The sequence below is a fragment of the Myotis myotis genome, unplaced genomic scaffold (genome assembly GCF_014108235.1).
Source record: "Myotis myotis isolate mMyoMyo1 unplaced genomic scaffold, mMyoMyo1.p scaffold_m19_p_10, whole genome shotgun sequence".
Classification (NCBI taxonomy): domain Eukaryota; kingdom Metazoa; phylum Chordata; class Mammalia; order Chiroptera; family Vespertilionidae; genus Myotis; species Myotis myotis.
Window position 1 is genome coordinate 71,517,198 of NW_023416314.1, and position 21,475 is coordinate 71,538,672.

Genomic DNA, 21,475 nt, shown 5'->3' on the forward strand with positions numbered 1-21,475 from the left:
TGAGCAAAACTGGGTTTCCTTGTACCTTCCCATCTTGGTTTTGCCTAATATAGCCAATGAAAATTTTATGATTGTCCCTTGTCAACAACTAAATCTATCTTTGAGGGCACTATTTGGCTCTCTTCCATCTCCCCATGCCTCCTTTAGGGTTAACATTGCAGCGTTTCTATAGGATTAAAACTGTGTAATCATGTAAAGTGTTTAGGAGTGTGCCCAACATGTAATAAGCACTTTATATAGATGATCCTAATCATGATAATAACAAAATTGCTATTTATTGGATTAGACATCATTTATTCAATTTTTCTCCTGGTTGATCATTATATATATACTAGAGGCCCGGTGCACAAAAATTTGTGCACTTGGGGGGGAGGGGGTCCCTCAGCCCGGCCTGTGCCCTCTCGCAGTCTGGGACCCCTCGGGAGATAACGACCTGCTGGCTTAGGCCTGCTCCCAGGTGGCAGAGGGCAGGCCCAATCCCTAGGTGCAACCCCTGGTCAGGCTCAGAGCAGGGCCGATTGGGGAGTTGGGGCACCGTCCCCTGTCACACTCAAGGCAGGGTTGATGGGGAGGATGCAGCGCTAGCCCCTGTCATGCACAGAGCAGGGCCAATCAGGGGATTGGGGCACTGCCCCCTGTCACTCACAGAGCAGGGCCCATGACGGGGGTTGGAGCTCCATACCCTGTCATGCACAGAGCACGGCCCATCAGGGGGTTGGGGCGCCACCACTGTCACACTCAGGGCAGGGCCGATGGGGAGGTTATGGCTCTACCCCGTCACACACAGAGCAGGGCCCGCGGGGGGGTGGGGGTTGGGGCGCCGCACCCTGTCACACACAGAGCCGCAGGGCGATCAGGGGGTTGGGGAGCTCCACCTATCAGGCACAGAGCAGGGCTGATCAGGGGGTTGGTGCGCCTTCCCCTGTCATGAACAGAGCAGCGTGGATAGGGAGGTTATGGCCCCGCCCCCTGTCACACACAGAGCCACAGGGCGATCAGGGGATTTGGGCGCTGCCCCCTGTCATGCTGATCCCGGTGCTGGGAGGTCTCGCGGCTCCGCTGATCCCGGTGCTGGGAGGCATATTACCGTTTTACTATATAGGGTAGAGGCCTGGTGCACGGGTGTGTACTGGCAGGTTTGCCCTGAAGGGTGTCCTGGATCAGGGTGGGGGTCCCCACTGGGGTGCCTGGCCAGCCTGGATGAGGGGCTGAGGGCTGTTTTCAGGCTGGGGCTGACTGAAGCTCCCAACCACACCTTTTTTTATTTTTCTTTTTTTTTTTTTTATTTTGGGCCAGCTTTAGCCCTGAGGCTTGTCTCCAGCTCTTAGGCCTCCGCTGGCCTTTGTTTACCTTCTGTATTCGAAACAATGTTGCGATCCTGCTGGCTGAAGCCCGGCGGCGGACCAGCGGCAGACTAAAGCAGGTTTCTGGGGTTTTGTTTAGCTTCTATATTTGTTACATAGTTGATTAGAGTTGCAGCTCAGAGGCCTGCAGCGGCAGGTGGGGAACATTGGAGTCCTCTGTCACTGAAGCAAGCGATCCTCATGTTAGTTTCAAGCTGCCTGGCTGCTGGCCGCCATCTTGGCTGGCAGTTAATTTGCATATTGCCCTGATTAGCCAATGGGAAGGGTAGTGGTCGTATGCCAATTATCATGTTTCTCTTTTATTAGATAGGATATATAGGGAGAGGGAGAGAGAGGCAGAAACATCAATGATGAGAGAGGTTCATGGATCAGCTGCCTCCTGCATGCCCCACACTGGGGATCGAGCCCACAACCTGGGCATGTGTCCTGCGCGGGAATAGAACCGTGACCTCCTGCTTCATAGTTTGATGCTCAACCACAGAGCTATGCTGGCAGGCGATACTAGCTTTTCTTCAATATGTTATAGCTAATAGAACACAATACTTCAGGTTCACTTGTGCATATTTTTTTAATGAGCCCAATTAATTAAATTCTGGCTTAATGGTTAACTTAATAGGGACATTGGCAGTGTCCACTTCTACATCCATGAATCTGGGTTCTGCCTTGCTGAGTCATATATTTAAATATCCTTTAAATACCCTAAACCATTGCTTGACTTTCAGGTTTCTCACTAGAAAATAGTAACAACATAAATATGAAAAAGGGAGGGATGGAAACATTTAAAATAAATAAAAGCCAGAAAGACACTTTCCCATAAGAGTTAGGAATGGGAAGTAAGTAAAGGGGTTAAAGCATGGCCCATGATCAAGGCAGGTCCTCCATTCAATCTGCCTTTTTTCCTAAACACACCAACTCTTTGTTTGTTAAGCTAATAAACTTGTAATAAAATACAAAGATTTCCCTACAGACAAGGGCAGACAGCTAATTAAAAGATGCTAAAATAGGCAGCTCCCTGGAGCCTGGAGTGGTTTTTAAGGTTGATTTTGAATGACTTGTCCGGGTGGGGAGTCTTCCAGAAGGAAATACATCTTTGTTTGGGTTTAGGTCAAGTGCTGGACTCCCAGGGCTCCAATGAACCTTGAGGAGAGATGCCTGAGGCAGAGCCCAACAGAGGAAGTCAGATCCTCTGAGAGGGGGAGGAGATGATTGACCATCACTCTGAAGCAATACTCGATCGCAGCCCTTCTCAGGCAAAGAGCATGCCCATGGCTGTTGTCTCCTGCTTTGCTTGTCTGTGGTGGGCACCAGCAACCTCTGCAATGCTGAAGTCTCAAGTTTAGATCCAGTCTCAGTGGCTGGAACACCAGTAGTGCCAAGTGCCCTTTAAATATCTTTTCATCTTCTTGTATGTTGCTTTGGAAGGAGAATGTTCTAGATGTGGCCCCTAGTTTTGCTGAATAATGGCATTGTCAGGCTGTATGGATTCTTTCATCATCTAGTCCAATCACCTCATTTTTGCAGATCAAGAAACTGAGGCTGAGAGAGAGGGGACTCACCCAGAGTCACTCAGCTTGTCAGTGAAGACAACAGTGGGACCTGTGGTAAGTTGTATGACCTCTTTGGCCTTCTCTTTCCAAGTCTATAATGGGCAATTCTACTTATGTGACGTTTAATTTTATTCCTAACATTTAGTGAGATTTCCATGTTGTAATCATCAAGAGCCTTTTAGAAAAATGATGCATTTACTATATATACCTCAATAACAGAGTTCAAGCATTTTGAAGATGGCTAACATTCTAGTTAAAAATGTTGCATTGTGTACAGATATCTCTGTATATGGCATGGATTTAGATAAAATATTTGGAAAATACACCTGATTTTGAATATGGTTGGTAACTTACTGTATTACATCCTAACAGTACAAACAACTTTTTAACAAAACTATAGTAAATGTTTCTTTATTGTTTATTGCCTTATGTTGTTCTCCTCATTGCTGAAAAGTTCAGGTGTCATGAATGAGTAAGGATGCTGGAGATGCACTGCAGTGCAGGGTAGGTATGCCCAAGTTGATTGTAGTTAGTTGAAAATTCCATTGCTTATAGCAAAGATTGGCTTTCTTTCTGCTCATTTATTCAACAGGCACATTTTAGACAGACTGACAGCAAATTCATTATGTAATGGCAGCTATAAAAGCTTTCATCAAGCATGTGCATGTTTGGTGTCTCTGTATGGCGTAAGCTGGGTTATAGAGTGTCAAGGGCAAAGGAGTCAAGGATAAGGAAGACTTGGGGTTTTAAGTCATTGTCTCCATGGAGTTTTAGGGGCATATAGGAGGATCAAGGAACTTAATGACCTTTCTTTTTTCCTTTATTCCTTCCTTCCTTCCTTCCTTCCTTCCTTCCTTCCTTCCTTCCTTCCTTCCTTCCTTCCTTCCATTCCTTCCTTCCTTCCTTTACTTATTTATTTACTTATTTATTTTTTATCTGTTTTCCTTAAGCTCATCAGATGTAAATCTTTCTAGTTTTGTAAAGCTCTGTCTTACAGGTACATTGATATTCATTATCACTGCTAAATAATGTGATTTTTTGAAATTCAATTTATAATGCAGAGCACTCTGAGGTTGGAGAGTTCATTGGCTACAGGACGAGAAGCCTTTTCGTTGTTTGTAAGGGAAAGCATCTTTGTACCACTGGGATACAGATTCTCAGACACTGATTACCTAGATGACATGTGACAAGTTATTTGTGATGATGTTTATAAGGATGCCAGAGGGGTCAAATGAGATAATGCACATGAAAGAAATGTGTACAATCTAAAATATAACCAGAGTCTATTTTAAAATATATTTTATTGATTTCAGAGAGGAAGGGAGAGGGAGAGAGAAAAAGAGATAGAAACATCAAAGATGATAGAGAACCATTGATTGACTGCTTTCTGCATGCCCCCTACCGGGGATCAAGCCCACAACCTGGGCATGTGCCCTGACCAGGAATCTAACAGTGGCCTACTGGTTCATGGGTCGATGCTCACCACTAAGCCATGCTGGCTGGGCTCTCTGCCTCCTTTAAAAGAGACACACTTATATTCTGTTACAATCCATGTGTCAGGAATCATATGGCCCCACCTAATTGTGAAGGCAGTGGTGGGAGGGTGCTAAGGCGTTATAGTCTTCTCTAGGCCCAGGAAAGAAAAGTTAGCAGATACTGGTGAGTGTTGTTTCTGCATCACAAGTTTCCGGGGGAGCAAAGATTCATTTGTTAATGTTATCTCTTTCTATGGGAGCTGTGCAGTCATATGAGAAAAACAATAATTACAGACGAGTATGTAAGGCTATATTACAATTTGGCAGGGCCTATAGTTCCTTAAGCCAGCAACTGCTGTTCTGTTTAGAGAATTCCTTTTTCCTCTGCAAGAGCTGACTTGAGATTTAAAGATTCCTTGTATTTTCTTAAGTTCATGCTGTCTACTTAGTTTTCTTAAATATAGGCCAAGATGTTTTAAAACAAAGCCTGGGTCTTTGAATTGTTGGAGTTTTTTGTTTGTTTACTTTTGAACCAGTGGCCTTCTGCTAGTTGTTTCATAGAATGAAGAAAATTTTCCTTTTCCACTGTAAGCTGTGATGGGCAGAATGTAGCCACCATCTTTGTTGGGCACTCGCTCTATAACTGTCTCAGCATTTATGCCTGTCATGGTCATCTATGGAAATATGGAGACAGTTTTCTGGCATCCCATACAAACAGCAAAGGACATGCAATTGGAGAAACCTATACCTTGTGGAAAAATAAGAGTGAAAACTAAGTTTAACTAACTAACTAACTAACTAACTAACTAACTAACTAACTAACTAACGAAGGCCATGTAAGTAAGTTTAGGCTTCAAATCATGAACAGGTTCATGAAATTGGGTTGAAGATGACATGTTGCTATAGAGTCTAGCTATTGTGTGTGGATGTGTGTGTGTGTGTGTGTGTTTAGTACAATGCTTTTTGTTAAAACTGTTTTACTTTAAAAAAATTGCGAAGAGATAAAAATATGGTGTCATGTTGATTTATAAACAAAGGGAGGATAAAAATTGGTACTGTCTTTTGATTTTTTTTCTTAGAGTGAAAACAATTTTTAGTCTTTATGTCTTTTTTATAACTGTAATGTGACTTATCTAGAGACTTATCTGGGATTTCACTATAAAATGTTTCCTCTCCACAATTGCCCCCTATGACTTTATTTTCATATTCCATGGGCTTTATGTTATATCCAGGTAATGGCTTTACTTCGGCACTTAGAAGTATGGTATAGCCTCTAAGTAAACATTTTCAGTGAATCTAGAGAGGCAGTAGATGGCTGATGAGATTTTGAAGATAAGCTAGACAGGAAAACTATTAAAATTACACAAATAATAGCAATAATAATGCAATCATAAATAATAAGTAGGCATTCTTTATGATCCAAGTATTGGGCTAAATGTTTTGCAAAGATCTTTTCATTTCATCTGCATATTTATGAGAGGCAGGCACTGTCATGAGCCCCACTTTAACAACCAGTTTAGAGAGGTGTTAAATAAATTTCCCAATATCACATGACCAGAAGGTATCTGTCTGACATGTTTAAAATTGTACAGCTATAAAGTATGTGGATGGTTTCTAAATGTGTGGATAATCCACACATCCACAATATAACCAAAGAAACTTCAGCCTAAACTGTGTTGTAGTATATCCTGGGAAATATGTGGTCTGGGGTTAATATTAAATATATGCTAAAATGAAAAATTTAGCTATGTCTCTAAAATATGAGGTTTTAATTGGAATAGTATAATAGCTACAGAGGAAAAGGCTTCTTGGAGGAGAGGAAAAAATAAAGAAAACATTTATTCTTTGAAGAGGTAGAGAAAGAGATTAAATTTGCTTTGCATATTTCTGAAGTAAATGGATCATTTCTTTTCTGCTCCCAAGTGATAATTTTCTTCTCTTCTGAAAGAATTGAAACTTCTGATGTGTCTCAATATTTCATGGGTGTTTTTTGTGTTTTTTTAGGTGGGGGGGGAGGGCCTGATCTGGCATGATAGCCTAGCACTGTTAGCAAAAATGTGTCATTGCTCTCTACATATTTTTGTCCTCAGCTAAAATTAGCTTTGCTGAGCAAATAGATATGTGCAGCCACCCTAAGCAGATTATTTCCCAGAATGCCAAAGGAAACACTGACAATGGGACTTACTTCTTCCTTCATTAATATGTTTTCTTTTTTATTGAATTTATTGGGGTGATATTGTTTAATAAAATTAAATAGGTTTTAGGGTTACAGTTCAATCATCTGTATATTGTATTGTGTGTTCACTACCCCAAGTCAAGTCTCCTTCCACCACCATTTATCCCCTGTTTACCATCTCCTACATCCCCTTAGCCCAATTCCCTCTGGTAATCACCATACTATGGTACATTTACACAGTGGAATACTACTCTGCCATAAAAAAGAAGGAAATCTTACCCTTTGCAACAGCATGGATGGACCTGGACAGTATTATATTAAGTGAAATAAGGCAGTCAGAGAAAGACAAATAGCATATGATCTCACTTATATGTGGAATCTAACTAACAGGCAACTAATTGATGTGTGTCATCTATGTTTCTCTCTGTGTGTTTCTCCCCCTCCCTTCCTCTCTCTCTAAAAATCAATAGAAAAATAATCTCAGGTGAAGATTAACACAAACACTTTTTAATTAAAAATTAATAAATAAACCCACCATTCAAGTTGCTCTCTGGATTATATGGGGTAACATATGACTCATTATGCTCTTCACCTTGCAGACAGCTGGTCTATCCTGAGGGGTAATTTTTTTCTTATTGTAGCATAGCTTTAAACAATCCTATAAAATTAAAATCCATGTTCTGTTTCAGGTTTCTTATTTCTCAAATAACCATGCTTAGAAACCTATGTTATTCTGCAGTCCTTTTTTTTTTTTTCTTTTTCAATGTTCTTTTACTCCTTTATTCTCTTTTTAACACCCATTGTTGGTATAATTACATAACTCTTTGCTCTCAATAAGAAATAATTGACTGAAAAATTCTGGTGTTGGTACTGCATCCCAGTGAGAAGTTGCAAACCTTCCATCACCATCAGATTTGATACCTCTCTCCTCTATCTACCTTTTTTTTCCAGGTTATTAACAAACCTGTGCTATGCTTCAGCTCTATGACTTTTTGAAACAGATATGTACATGTGGTGAGGGATGGCATCAGTGGTAAACTTACTGACCTAATTCTAACTTTGCCGAGAAGTTGTGTCTGGGGAAAGAGAAAAGAAATGTAAACAGATCCCAAACCATCATCATCATCATTGTCTTCTTCAAAGGAACATCGCCTGCTTCCATAGAATGAGAGGGATCAATATGGGATGAGTTTTACAGGGTTTGATGATCCACTGGGAGGAGGTGGATGAGGAAAGATCATCGATTTACCAGTGAATTAAATTATTCTCAATTTTAAAACCAACTTCATCTGCCAGAGAATCCCACCATTAAAATCACATACCTCTCTATTCCAGCTCCTCCCCTCTCCCTCCCCGCAGTTCATTTGCACAGTGTGTCCCCAGGACGCTCTTCCTGTGAGTTGCTGGGTTCTTGGTTCACTGTGTTCCAAAGTTAATATCATGTCATGGTACCATATGGGCGACGGCAGAAAATAACAGCCTTTCAGGGCTCACCTTTCAGAAGTGGGGGGGCGGTTGGACTTAATTAATGAATGATGTAAGATCCTCCATAATCCTGAGATAAAAGACTATGAAATCAGAGAACTGCTATTTCTCTACTTCTAAATAAATACCTTCCAAGTTAATAGGGATTTGAATAGCTGTTAAGTGCAAAATGTACAGCACTTGCAGGTGTGTGTGTGTGTGTGTGTGTGTGTGTGTGTGTGTGTGTGTGTGTGTGTGTGTAATGAACTACATTTAATCCTGGAAGGAACTTTTGGCTGGCCCCTCATGTTACCTGAGGTCAGATATTATTTCCCCCAAAATTGTAGAGCTTATTAGAGCCAGACTCCAAACTATAACCCAGACTGTTTAGACCCAGTTTTCTTTGCAACATAAAAGACTGCTTCACTATAGATGTTCTATATAGAATCATTGGAATATGACCAAGAACTAAGGAAAAATGGTTTGTGATTGAACTTAAACCTTTTCAAGTATAAGCAGGATTATTACTGTTCCATGAAATATCGTAAATGACTTTTCATCCTATTGGGCCTAGAAAAAGATAGAGTCTTAGAGCCACCGCTATGCTAGGGAAATATTACTGGCAACAATCCATATCATTTGCCAAGGCAACAACCACCTTCCACCACCGACTGGAGTTGAATGCATGATTGTGTTTGTGTTGAGGCATTGTGGAAAATTGCTCATAGGAAGTACATGGAGGTTTTCTGTATAGCTGGCCAAAAGAAAGTTCCAAAAAATGATTCATTGGCATAATTTCATCCAGCCTAAAATTGCTGCTGTAGAATAGGATAGTAGTCTGAGTCAAAATAGAATGAATTCTGGACTTTGAATCAGGTGACTTGAGATTAAACACTCAAGCCAAATTCCCCTTTCGAACGGTATGATTTGTGGCAAGCCACCGAGCTTCTCTGAGCCTCAAGGTAATGTTTTTCAAAAACGGAACTGATAATTTCTAGGTCATGTATTTTGGGGGAGAATTATATAAGATCATTCAGGTAGAATTTTTTGCTTTGAATAGTGATAATGACATGTGTATAGTAAGAAATCAGCTATAGATATAGTATTTTGAAGCTAAATATAAAGAAAGATGTCAGCAATAATCAGGATGCATGTTCAGGGTATGTTATGTAGAAGGCAATCCTCCAGAGACCAGAGACAGAGAAGGAAGTGTTTATATAATGAATGAGAACATCTCTAGGCCCTGGCCTGGTAGCTCAATTGGTTAGAGCTTCATTCCAATGCCAAGGCTGTGGGTTTGATTCCGGGTCAGGGCATATACAAGAATCAACCAATGAATGAATGAATAGTGAAACAACAAATCTCTCTCTCTCTCTCTCTCTCTCTCTCTCTCTCTCTCTCTCAATTAAAAACATTAAAAAGGTACATCTTTTAAAAAATCTATATCCTCCACTAATTATGTAGCTTCAATTTGATACCACACTTCAAGACAATATCATTACCACACATATGGGTGGCCAGTCATTCTTGAAAAAAAAAAAAGAACAAATAAACAGAGAACTATAGAATCTACTTGGAAGCTTCATTTTTGTAGGAAAATTCACTTCCTTGTAGCTTACCATATTATGTTTTCATTTATTTAATTTCATGTTGGCACCAGAGTTGGCTTAATCTCTTAATTCAAAGTCTTCAAGAAGCCATGCTCATCAATATTTTCCACTTTATTTCCCAAATGGAATTCAGGCTAGTTCATGGCAAAGGTTTTACTTTTTTATTTTTAAATTTTAATTAATGAAAGTATTACATATGCCCCCCCCCCCATTGACCTCTTCTAGCCCGCCTCCACCTCCCACCCCAGACCTTCACAACCCTATTGTCTGTGCCCATGGGTTATGCACATATGCATACAAGGTCTTTGGTTGATCTCTTCCCACCCACCCATTCCCACCTTCCTTCCGAAATTTGACAGCCTGTTCCATGCTTCTGTGTCTCTGGATCTGTTTTGTTCATTAGTTTATTTTGTTCATTAGATTCCACATATGAGTGAGATCATGAGATACTTATCTTTCTCTGACAGCCTTATTCTGCTTAGCATAGTAGTCTCCCAGTCCATCTGATGCTGTTGTAAATGCTGAGTTCTTTCTTTTTACAGGTGCATACTATTCCATTGTGTAAATGTACCACGGCTTTTTTTATCCACTTATTTGCTGATGGGCACTTAGGCTATTTCCAAATCTTAGCTATTGAAAATTGTGCTGCTATGAACACAGGGGTGCATATATTCTTTTTGATTGGTGTTTCTGATTTCTTAGGATATAGGTTTTTGCTATTCAAATAATTTATGTCTGTTTCTCTAAGAATAATGTTCCAGGTATCTTCAACTGCATTACTCATGGTTTTATATAGGAAATTATAGAAATTCATTCCCACAATAGCTTTTATTGGTCTCTTTATACTTATAATTACTTCAAGTCCTAGGCAATAATAATGGCCTGTCCACAGATTTTTATGGGTTATTGTGGTAACTCCATTTTTTTTTTAATAGGATGGATGGGCCTCCAGCTGTCTGGCATTGTCCAGGTGGGTTTCCACCCTATAGCACTTGATGGGATATAAACAAAATAAGCTTTGGGGGATGTTTTAACTTTATGTTGCTATGTAAGTAAAATAAGTAAAAGTAAGTGAATGGAGTTCATGAAACTTCTTGCATATTGATGATTTCCAATCAGAATAGCTTAATTCATTCAATGCCTATTCAGTATTACATTGGTTCTAGATGATAGAGATAATGGGTTAAAGTATGCTCTCTATATGAAGTTGCTCCAAGTTGTAGGGGGCGCAGGACCTGGGGAGGTAATTATATTACAGTTTAGATACAATGCAGATATCATGACAGACTAAATGTTCTGCAGATTCTCCTAACTGAATGTGGGGGTGGAATCATTTCTGGGAATATTTCCCCAAAAGATAATGCTTAAACTAAGACTTAAGAAGTGGAAATTAGCCAGGAGAGGAATATTGGAGAGTATGAGTTGTTAGCTTTTGTGCCATGACATTTTTATCTGTCACTCCAATACTGATGAACCATAAAACATGTCTTTAAGTGGCCCTTTAGGTAACAACTGAGAGAATATAACAAAGAGCAAAGCAGACTGTATCATTAGAATTAAGGGAAGTGCAGCAAAGTGCCACATTATGGGCTACTTGTCAATGGGGAATTTGTCTTGGGGACAAAATGCCAGTAATTTATTGACTACTTACTTTATGCAGGCTAAGGATTTAACATATTTTATCCCAACAGCAAATCTCTAAGAAAAAAATATGATTATTATTTAAATTATAGAGATTAATCAGTGAATGAAGGCTTATAGGAAAGAGTAGGTTCATTTCTTACATACATATAGATAGTGGATAAAAGAGTTGAGATAAGAATCTGGTTTAACTGGGTCTAAAAATCATGATCTTTGGGCTATGTTGCCTTGTCTTTATAAATTGCATTTGTCATATTGCATTTACTATGGGCAACACAAGTGTTGAAAAGTTTAAATTGGAGAAAGATGAAAAAGCCAGGCAAGTAATGAAAAAATTGGATTTGGTGGCATATACAAATAGATTAAAGGTTATTAAATAAAGCCCAAGATATAGGGAGGCAATTTATCCACACATATAAATGCTAAATGGAGCCGGAATTATATATAACCCAGATCAACATTATATAATAAGGATTTTAATGAATGTGGAGGCTACTGAGTATTTGACAGCCTCTATAGAATAAAAAGCTATTGGATTTTTGAAAGTTATCTCGTGGGAAATACTGGAAGCTAAAACACTTGAGGAATGTAAAGCTAAATTGGGTAAAACATACCTCAAGTCTCCAATATGATCTCTTTGTGTAAAACGCATGCACAAACACACAAGCATTCAAAGCTACTTTTAATTTTTACAAACCATGCATCAGTTTATTTAAATAATGGTTTTAATCTTAGAAGAGAAAACTTTTATAAAATTAAATTGTAGATAGAGGCTAAAGCGATGTAGGATAAGTCATAGAAACTGAAGTCTCCTTACAGTGGGATGGAAAATATGCAGTCATTTAAAAATAATTAATTTTGCAAAGGGATACTTTAACGGAAGGTCTTGGAAAGGGGGCAAGGAATTAATTTCCCAAAAGACACTGCAGATAAAATTGTGGTTGGCACATTTCATTCCTGCAGATACACCTCTTCCTGGCATCTTGTCTGGACTCTTAGGTGACATTAGGAAATAGCGGTGCTCTAATGATTGTCCAATCATGCAAATGAGAAAGGCACCTTACAGTCATTTTGCTCTGGATAGACACTCTGAGCTTAGCCTTGGTGTGGTTGCTTCTTAGGGAGCTCTAAAAAGAAGTAGTGGAGTCATTACCCAGACCTCTACTGAGTGGGAGTTTGGGGTTCTTTATCCTCCCTAAGCCTCCCTACTCAGCCATGGCAGAGATTGTGATATTGAAAGGGGCCATCCTACTGACCTGGTAGTCTCTGTTTGTTTGTTCTGAATCTTTGCATCACACTGGCACTTGTGTTCTCGTGTTCTATGCTTACTTAAGTGTAGACATCCTTTCTCATATATTTAAGATTTCTTTATGCATTTCATCTCTTGCATTCCAACTAGTCCAGGCCTCAATTGCTTCTCTGGCGACAAGATAAGGTGTGATGCTGGTTTTGCTATTTTAATCGTTACCCACTGGACTCAACGAAGTCTATCATGATTTCCCCATTCCAAACGTAATAACAAATGGACTCATTATCCTGCCACACCGAGTATTTTATACTATGGAAACAGCCTGTATTTCCAGCCTTTTCCTATGATTTCTTTGCTCTAGTTCTTCACCTTCTCCTACAGGTGCTATTGATGCATTCAGGCTGGTGACGACTCAGGTTCATACTTGGCCACTTTCCAGCTTTTGCCCAAAGGGCTCCCTCTGCCTTTACCACCATTTCTCACATGCTGTGTACTCCTTCTGCTCTATTGACATTATCTACCTATTGAAACTCTACAAGAATCTCCTGAAAATCAGACCTTGAGCTTCCCTGCTAAGCCAAGATCTATTTTTTTCAGGAAATTCCCTTCTTTCCTTTGAGCCTTCACGGCACTAGTCTGGCATCCTCCCTGAGGACCCGTCCCAACCCATTATGAGCACTCATTGTGTTACCTGAACTTTCTATTACAGGCATTTTAACATGGTAGGTGATGGATAAATATTACTGAATATTCAGGAAATGTTTCTTTGAAATGCATTGCTTGTTGTCAAGTGAAAACTGAATTCAGAAGCAATCTAAATGCCTAGAGGTACAGGGAATGAATAAATGCGTTATGACACATCCATATGTGGTTTACACTGCAGTTATTAAAATAAGGTTTACAAAGAAATTGTAATGCCATGGGAAAATGGTTATGATATACAGTAAATGGTTGACATTCACAAGGGATTTTTCCCATTCCTTTCAAAGGTACCTGGATGTTTTAATAAAAGTATAAGAATAGTAACTAACCCTTACAGGTTATTTAATGTGCCCAGTAATCTTGAGTTGCCATGTATCTTATTTAATGGAGAAAAATAATGGGTGTCCAAGCAGTTAAATAATTTGCCCAGGGTCAAGTACTTCCAATGAAACAATAAAGTTTGGTGGCTAAGAGGAAGGAAACTTAAGTCAAAATGCCAGAGTTTTAGTCACTGTCCCATCACTTGTGAAGCACTCACCCTCTCTGTGTATCGGTTTTTATCAACTATGTATCAGAGATAATAACACTGTAATAATAACAATTGAGATAATAAGAACCTTAAATAGCCACACGGGGGTAGTGGTTACCATTTGGAGAGTGAAGGTCTATTAGAGAGCTATAGGAGCGGAAAAGTATATTGGGGAGGGGGGCAGGGCAGAGAACAATGACTGCAATTACCAAAGGAGTGGTCAGAGAGGACAGCTTGAGACAACATTTGGGCAAATATAAACAAACAAAAAACAAACAAACAAACCGTGAAAGAGCAAGCTATGTAGATATTTAGAGGGAAAATTTCCAGGGAGAGGGACTAGGAAATGCAGAGACCGTGAGTGTGGGAAGCATGGCTTAAAAGAGGAATGGTATGGAGGCCAGTGAGGATGCAAGAGTGAGCGTGTGGACAAAGTGGATGGGCCCAGAATGGCCATGGCCATCATGAGGAATCAGGAACTCCACCCTTGGTTTAATTTATTCATATACATATCACTTATTTATTAATATGTAAGTGGCATACATAAACATATATTTAGCAATATATGTGCTAACTAGTATATTTATATTTAAAATTAATGTCAAGGTTTAAGACTCAAATGCTACATAAGCCTGTTCCTTCCTCTAAAACTGTTAACCTAGAGGTCAGCTAGAATGTTTTTCTGGCCACATTTTTATTTTATAAGTGTGTCTATAATTTTAAATGCTCTGTGATTCTCTAAGCAGATCTTGGGACTTACATTACCCACAAAACTAAATAATATTTAGGAGCACAACCCTCTTTAGGTCTGTCCTTGTCCCAGCAAACTTGCTATTTTATTTTCTCGGGATTGAGTTGATCTATAAAATTCAAATGTAGTTGAAATGTATTATTATGAAATAAAATAAGCCAATTTATATAGGCAGATACTTCTGTAAAATTAATGAGAATAATAAATCACGGTACAGAAGGAGAGATGAATGCGAAGCATTTTTAGAATAACGGGCAGTGGCCACATGACACTGTACGGGAAGTTAAGGTAATTTCAGGTATTTAGTGTTATCTTGCATGTCATCTCACTAAAGAATACCTGTCATATGTTAAATCTTCGTGACACATTGTGACACTTACCTACTATGTAATAGACTTTCATCTGAGATTTTGGCTTTGCCTATGATTTCATTTTTAAAAGAAACTTTATTATGTTGCAGTGGTAGCTATAATGCCCATTTTTTAAGTTTTTTTTTTTAATTAAGAAAATGTGTGTGTGTATATATGTCTATATATACCATATTTTAATTCAATTAAATTTTAATATTTTGAAGTTGCTGCCTTCTAAATTAGCTTTCTTATTTTACTTAATTAATCAGATAATTATCCCATTAATGAATAGTTTTTATATGAAGAAAGATGGAAAAGGATGAGAAAAGGTATGAACATTATTGAGTGCCCACTGTATGCCAAGGTCTGTAAAAATACTGATGCTGCCTGTCATTTTTCAGTGACATTTAATAAATAGATTAAAAGCACAAAACAGTGAAGAGTAGCTATTATCATTATTGTCCTATATACTATGCACTTCACATGCATTATCTCATTTAATATGTATACCAGACTTGCAAGGTAGCTAGTAATGATTTCATTTTAAAGATAAGAAAATTGGGGAGATACCAAAATTTGCCTAAACACACACACTTCTAATACATGATAATCCCAGGACTCCTTCCTGAGCCTGTTTGACCATAAAATCTGTGTCCCCCCATCACAATGTCTCTCTCAATTATAATTTACTAATACCTGAAAATAATATTTTTCTGTCCTGGTTTTTTTACTTACTAGCTGTATTTACTGTTTCTTAAAAGGTTACTTACTTTTAGTCAACCTTAGATTCCTTGTCTATAAAATGGGGATATTAATATTAAATATGTTATAAACATATTGTGATTATTATATGACATAATCCATGTCAACAAACAATAAAATGCTTCAACCAGAGTAATCGCTCAATACATGTGAGCTTTTATCTCTTTTCTAAAGTTTCTGCATATATAAGTAGGAAATGGAAGAAATTATTTGACCTGTTAACTCCATATGGTGTCATAAAATAGATTTTCTATCCCTTGTGTTCCTTCAGTCTTCCCAACCACACCACTTTCAAATTTTGATCTTCCATAATTTACAGATTATGTGCAACCAGATACCATTATTAATGAGCATAGAGGAAAATGGATTAGCCTCCTAATGACTTCCTTCCCCAGACCTGAACCTGATCCTGGGTCTCCTCAGATGCTCTGCGATTGCTGCCGGCTGCCTGTAATTAGTGTTTTCTAAAGGACTGACTCCATCCTCTTGTCCAGCCCAGTCCTCCCCACCCCCACGAAGGGCCTGAGGTCTTCCCATTGCTCTGATGACTTGTTACCAACTCCGTTCCTGGTGGTGCAGAACAGGGACAGGCATGTTGAGGATGCCATTTGTTTTCACGTTCACTTTTTTTTTCATAACTGGGGAATTTCACAGAAAGATTTCATGCCTATTCTAGTTTCTGGGAAGCCCCCGGGTCTTTCTCTTGCAATTCTGTGTTCTTTCTGGGCTGTTCTTGTTCCCTGGTCTCCCTTGTTCCACCTCTCTGTTCCCTTTCAGAAGATAACCAACCTGTTCCTATGAAAAGATCCATTTGGGCCTGGCTGGTGTGGCTCAATGGTTCAGCACCCACCTATGAACCAGGAAGTCATGGTTCGATTCCCGGTCAGGCCACATGCCTGGGTTGCAGTCTCAATCCTCAGTGTGGGGCGTGCAGGAGCAGCTGATCAATGATTCTGTCTCATCATTGATGTTTCTATCTCTCTCTTCCTCTCCCTTCCTTTCTGAAATCAATAAAAATAGATTTTTATAAAATGATCCATTTGGTATCATGAAAGCTTTGTCTTCTTTTTTTCTAGAAAATATTGTCCAGTTGGACAGAAAGACAAACCTTAGATTGTGCCTCCTTGTTCCTCCTAGGCCAAGGCTTGACTCACAGAACAGAGGGATAATCAGGGAGAGAATGAAGAAAATCAGTGTTCTATTGGTGTCTTCATCTTTTGGGGTGACTAACTTTGGAAAACAAACAAGTGTGCATTTTAGCCCTGAGGACATGGGAGATAATGGTTGCTACAAGAATAGCCAGATTCTGTCAACCATCCTGCACAAATGAAGCGGTCAAGTTCATCTTCATTATGCAAGTACTATACTGGCAGCAAATATGAAAGTCTCTGCACAGCTCTGAAATCATAGTAGAAATCTGGAGATTTTGCAGGTGCGTATTTATGCAAAAGAAGAAAGAAAAAAGGAGAAAGAAATGCAAAAAGAAACAGAGGAGATGAAGACTTACATTTGCATTGACACTTAATTAAACAGTTTTACCCAAAGCAGTGGATGGTGAGAACCGCACCCCAAAATAATATATAAAGAGCATCAATGTTTGAGTAGTTTAAACCTTTTAATACTATGTAAAGTACATGCAACCACATAAGCATACATGCAACTAAATAAGAAGGAAAATGTCCCCATATTTTTCTTACTTGCTTCTTTTATTGACAAAAAACAAACAAGCAGATGAACCTCCTTGCCAGCTGTGAACAAAGAAGGCCGTGCTCCTCAGCCCACAGACCTTTCCCCTCTCTGCTTTCTTGAATGCTCTGCACATTTCCCTCTCAGTTCATTGGCCTCTGGGCTTGCCAAAGAGCGCCTGTTCTTGGACCTCCCGCTTTTGTTTTTTGGCCTTCCTAAGCAGTTCTTAATTATTTTCTTTGTTTCTTTCTTGAGCCAGGACTGAGCTTGGTCCTTTCTCAGACTGCCTTAGTGTTTTTCACGGCATGGGAAAATTTCCATGGGCCTCTTCACGCATACGGTCAAGGTCAGGGGTATGTTTTTATTTATTTCTTGGACCCAGCAGGGGTTTCCTGCCTGGTTTTGTATGTCAGTTCCTCAGTTAATTGGACTAATCAATCTAATGAATTTTTCTGAAGTTGTTCAACAGCCATTGTAGCTCTGAGAGCTATGGACTAGAGTCCACAGCATGGAGTATGAGGGGTTTGATTTTAAATTCCCTTTTTTCCAGCTCATAACCTATGTCTGGGCTTACATTTTTTTTTTTTTGCCATTTTCTAGATGTGTGAGCCTGAACAAATACTTAAATTCTCTCTGAACTCCTCTTTTGCTCATTTGAGATTATATTTGAAACTGTCATCTTCCATGTAGGTTGCAGTAAGGATTCCTAAGTATGTAAAACATATTATAGACAACTTGGCACATAGTAGATGCTCAATCAGTGTAGCGATCTATAGGAAAGGAACTCCTTCTTAATGAATTCAATGCTCCAATCTCTCTCTGCCACTTGAGATGAGACCAGCCTATGCTTACAGCTCTTTGAGTAGGAGGATTATATACCAGGACATCATGATTTTATGACAGAAAGAAGATCCTGGGGATCAGGGTGTTCCAACTAATAACACCCTTTTTGTTTTGCCTACTAGGAAAGGGAGTTGACCATCATTTCAAGGAATCTGCTAAATAACATTCAGATACTGAATAGCTGAGCCAAAATTCCTGGCCTCTTGACCCCAAAATGGTGTCCTTTCCCCTTACACCAGTTCTCCCAGGGTTTTTGCCCACAGATAATGTTCAGTATTATATCCACATGGGTGCCAGCAACACCAAGTTTCATCACATTAGCCAAAATTCCATTCCTTTTGTTCTTACTCAAAAATGATCAATAAATGATCAATAAATGATCAAAAGGCCAATAAGTGAGAAGAACTCTGATGAGGCACAACCTTGAATATCTCCTAATTGTGAGAATAAAGATGTTATTAAGGAACATTGCTACTCTAACAGTTATTATAGAAGATTACATGAGACACTCCCCAAAATATTGGTCTACTGGTCTTTTGTAAAATATGTTGAGAATCGGTGCTCTATGTTGAGGTTAGCTTTTAAGTGGCATAGTACATTCAGCTTTTATCAAAAAGGCAGGGCAGGAAACACGTGGAGGTGTTGCTGGCATCCTGGTACCAAGATGTCTCTAGATTTCAATCCCAGTCTCTATGGCTTGGGTATCATTTGCCAGATTCTTTTAGTTGGAAGTATTTCTACTCAGCCATTTCGCTAGCATTTCTCAGTGGTTGCCTCCCAAGTTATTGTTCCTTCACATGCCATCTTGTAGGAGGAACCTAACTTGAGGGCTAAGCATGTGAATCTAGAGCTTCCCAGTTGGATTTCAGTTCTGCTTCCAGTGTTGACTGGATGTGGGAACTTGAGTAAATTATGTAGCAACTGCCTCTCTGTTGCCTCATCTTAAAAATGAAGATAATAATAGTATCCACTTTATAGGGCCTCTGTGATGTTTATATCATATATTATACATAAAGAATGTATATGCTGTTTACATTTAATATATGTAAAGAGCTTAACAGAATGCCATACATTGTGGGTATCATTGGAAGCATTGGAAATTATTATCTTTTGACTGGGAGCAAAGCCCCAATCTAACTCTTTGTACAGACTGGAATAGATCTAAGGTCTCATTTAGTAATTCCCAAATATTTAGCTTCCTCGTAGCTTCCCAGACTTTTGCAATGCTCTTACACTCTTTATATTTTCAGGTATTTATCTTGCCTACCCTGTAAAAGTTGTGTTTTTACAAACTACTAGAAGTTTCCAAAAGGAGAATGTAATTACCTTGAGTGCTTTCCTCGTAAGTCCACAATAACAAGGATTTAGTTTGTTTTTCAGAGCTATTGTGCTTAATTAATATTTATGCAGGACTTAGAGAAATCATGAAGATTAGCAGATGTCCTTCACTAAACAGGTGGTGAATATATCAACAATCGCAATAAGAGCAGTGATGCTACAACAGTACCTATTTCAATTACTCAGACTCATTAACAAGTCTGGTAAGTGTGGTTTCATGTATGGTTGCTACCCAATCTGGTAAATGGATTGTCAGGCAAATAAACACAACTTTAGGGATATTTTAAGATAGTAACATGAAATGTGAATTTTACTTCATGCAAATAACAGAAAAGCAAATATACAGGTTATTCTGTTCCATGGACTATTTTGGTAGTCCCCCATATCAATGTTTTTCCTTTCTGTGATTTCAATTGCCCATGGTTAACTGCCGTCTGGAAATATTAAATGGGAAATTACAGAAATAAACGATTCATACATTTTAAATTGTGCGCCATTCTAAGTAACTTGATGAAATCTCCTGCTATCCCTGTCCATTCCGACCGTGACATGAGTCATCCCTTTGTCCAGTGTATGCATGCTGTATGAGCTCTGGGCCCTTCATCACTAGTAGTCATCTCAGGTATCAGATCAACTGTCATAATATCACAGCGTTTGTGTGTTTAAGTCACCCTTATTTTACTTAACAATGGCCCCAAAGTGCAAAAGTAGTGATGTTGGCAATTCTGATATGCCAAAGAGTATCAGAAGTGTACATATGTACAGGAAAGAAAACAGAGTCTGTATAGGGTTTGACGCTATCCATGGTTTCAGGCACCTACCAGGGATCCTGGATTGCCTTCTCAGATAAAGGGGGGCCGCTATAGTGCAGAGTTGCTATGATGTCTGTGAAAAATTATGAGGGATCCAGGCTTTTTCTCTGTCTCTTTCCTGGTATTCTGGAATGAATTGGTAAGCTTCAAGGTCAAAACATGAACCACAGTGGCTGCTAACTCTCCAGCCATCATGTCCACATTCCAGAAAGCAGAAAGGCAATGCAAATAGGGCATTCCAAAGATATCTGTATTCTGAATTTTCTTCTTTAGAGCAGCATATTTGAAATTCTCATAGGACACTTTGGCTGATATTCCATTTGGTTAAAATTTAGTCATGTGACCATACCTAAGTACAAACGATTCTAGGGAACTCAGTCTTTTATTTGGGGCTCATTATAAGCCCCAAACTAAAACTAGGATTTTTAAGAAAGAAAGGGAGAATGGCCTTTGGGTGGGCAACTATTTTGATTTGGTATTTTGTTGATTTTCCTTAGTACTTCATTTTTTAAAGATATATTTACTTCCTGTAAAGCATTTCCATGTTTTTTTTTTTTAATTCTGTTTATAATTAAGGATTTTTTCCTATTTGTTTCTCTTTAAGTTTATTAACATGTAGTGCTTGCTTTTAAAAAGCTTGCAAAAAACTTCCCCAAAGCACATGAACAAGGAGTGCAGTTTACTCTTTCATTCATTTTAGTTAATGAAACTTTACTACGTACCCTCTATGTGTGGCACTGATATAGGAGCTGGGAATGAAAGAGTAAGCAACACGAAATATCAGCCTGCATGGGCTTACTAGATGGGGGAAGATGAAAGTTAAGCAAATCTGACACAATGTCAGGGTGTGGTAAATAGAGCAGAGTCAGGGAGAGTGTTGGGGCAGGAGGATGCTATCTTTAACTAGGAGATCAGTGTAGGCATTCCAGTGGAGAAGGCAGCAAAACAAATGCCCTCAGGGAATGTCCTTGAAGGAACTTCTACGTGCTGTGCTCAGCAACTATAAGGAGGGCCAGGCAGTTGGACTTCAAGGATGGATGGAGAGTTTTAGGAGATGAGTTCAATAGGGAGAGAGATCAGAGTCTAGTGCACCAAGAGGGTGGATAATTCCAGCACTTGAAAGAATACAGCTAGCATACTACAGCAGCCAAAGCGAAATGGAAAATGAAATGACCA

The 21,475-nt window shown here is 39.1% G+C and overlaps 1 protein-coding gene across 3 annotated transcripts in view; it reads left to right on the forward strand.

Moving 5' to 3' along the window:
• Window positions 1–21,475, forward strand: part of LRRC4C (leucine rich repeat containing 4C) — a 174,944-nt gene that overhangs the window by 75,003 nt on the left and 78,466 nt on the right. For 2 of the 3 annotated variants that reach the window (XM_036326155.1, XM_036326154.1), the window contains one exon: window positions 2,886–2,965. The exons of the other annotated variant lie outside the window; for it this stretch is intronic. The gene's annotated coding sequence lies outside the window, so the exon portion shown is untranslated. The remainder of the gene's footprint in view (window positions 1–2,885; window positions 2,966–21,475) is intronic. 3 annotated transcript variants of the gene reach the window in all.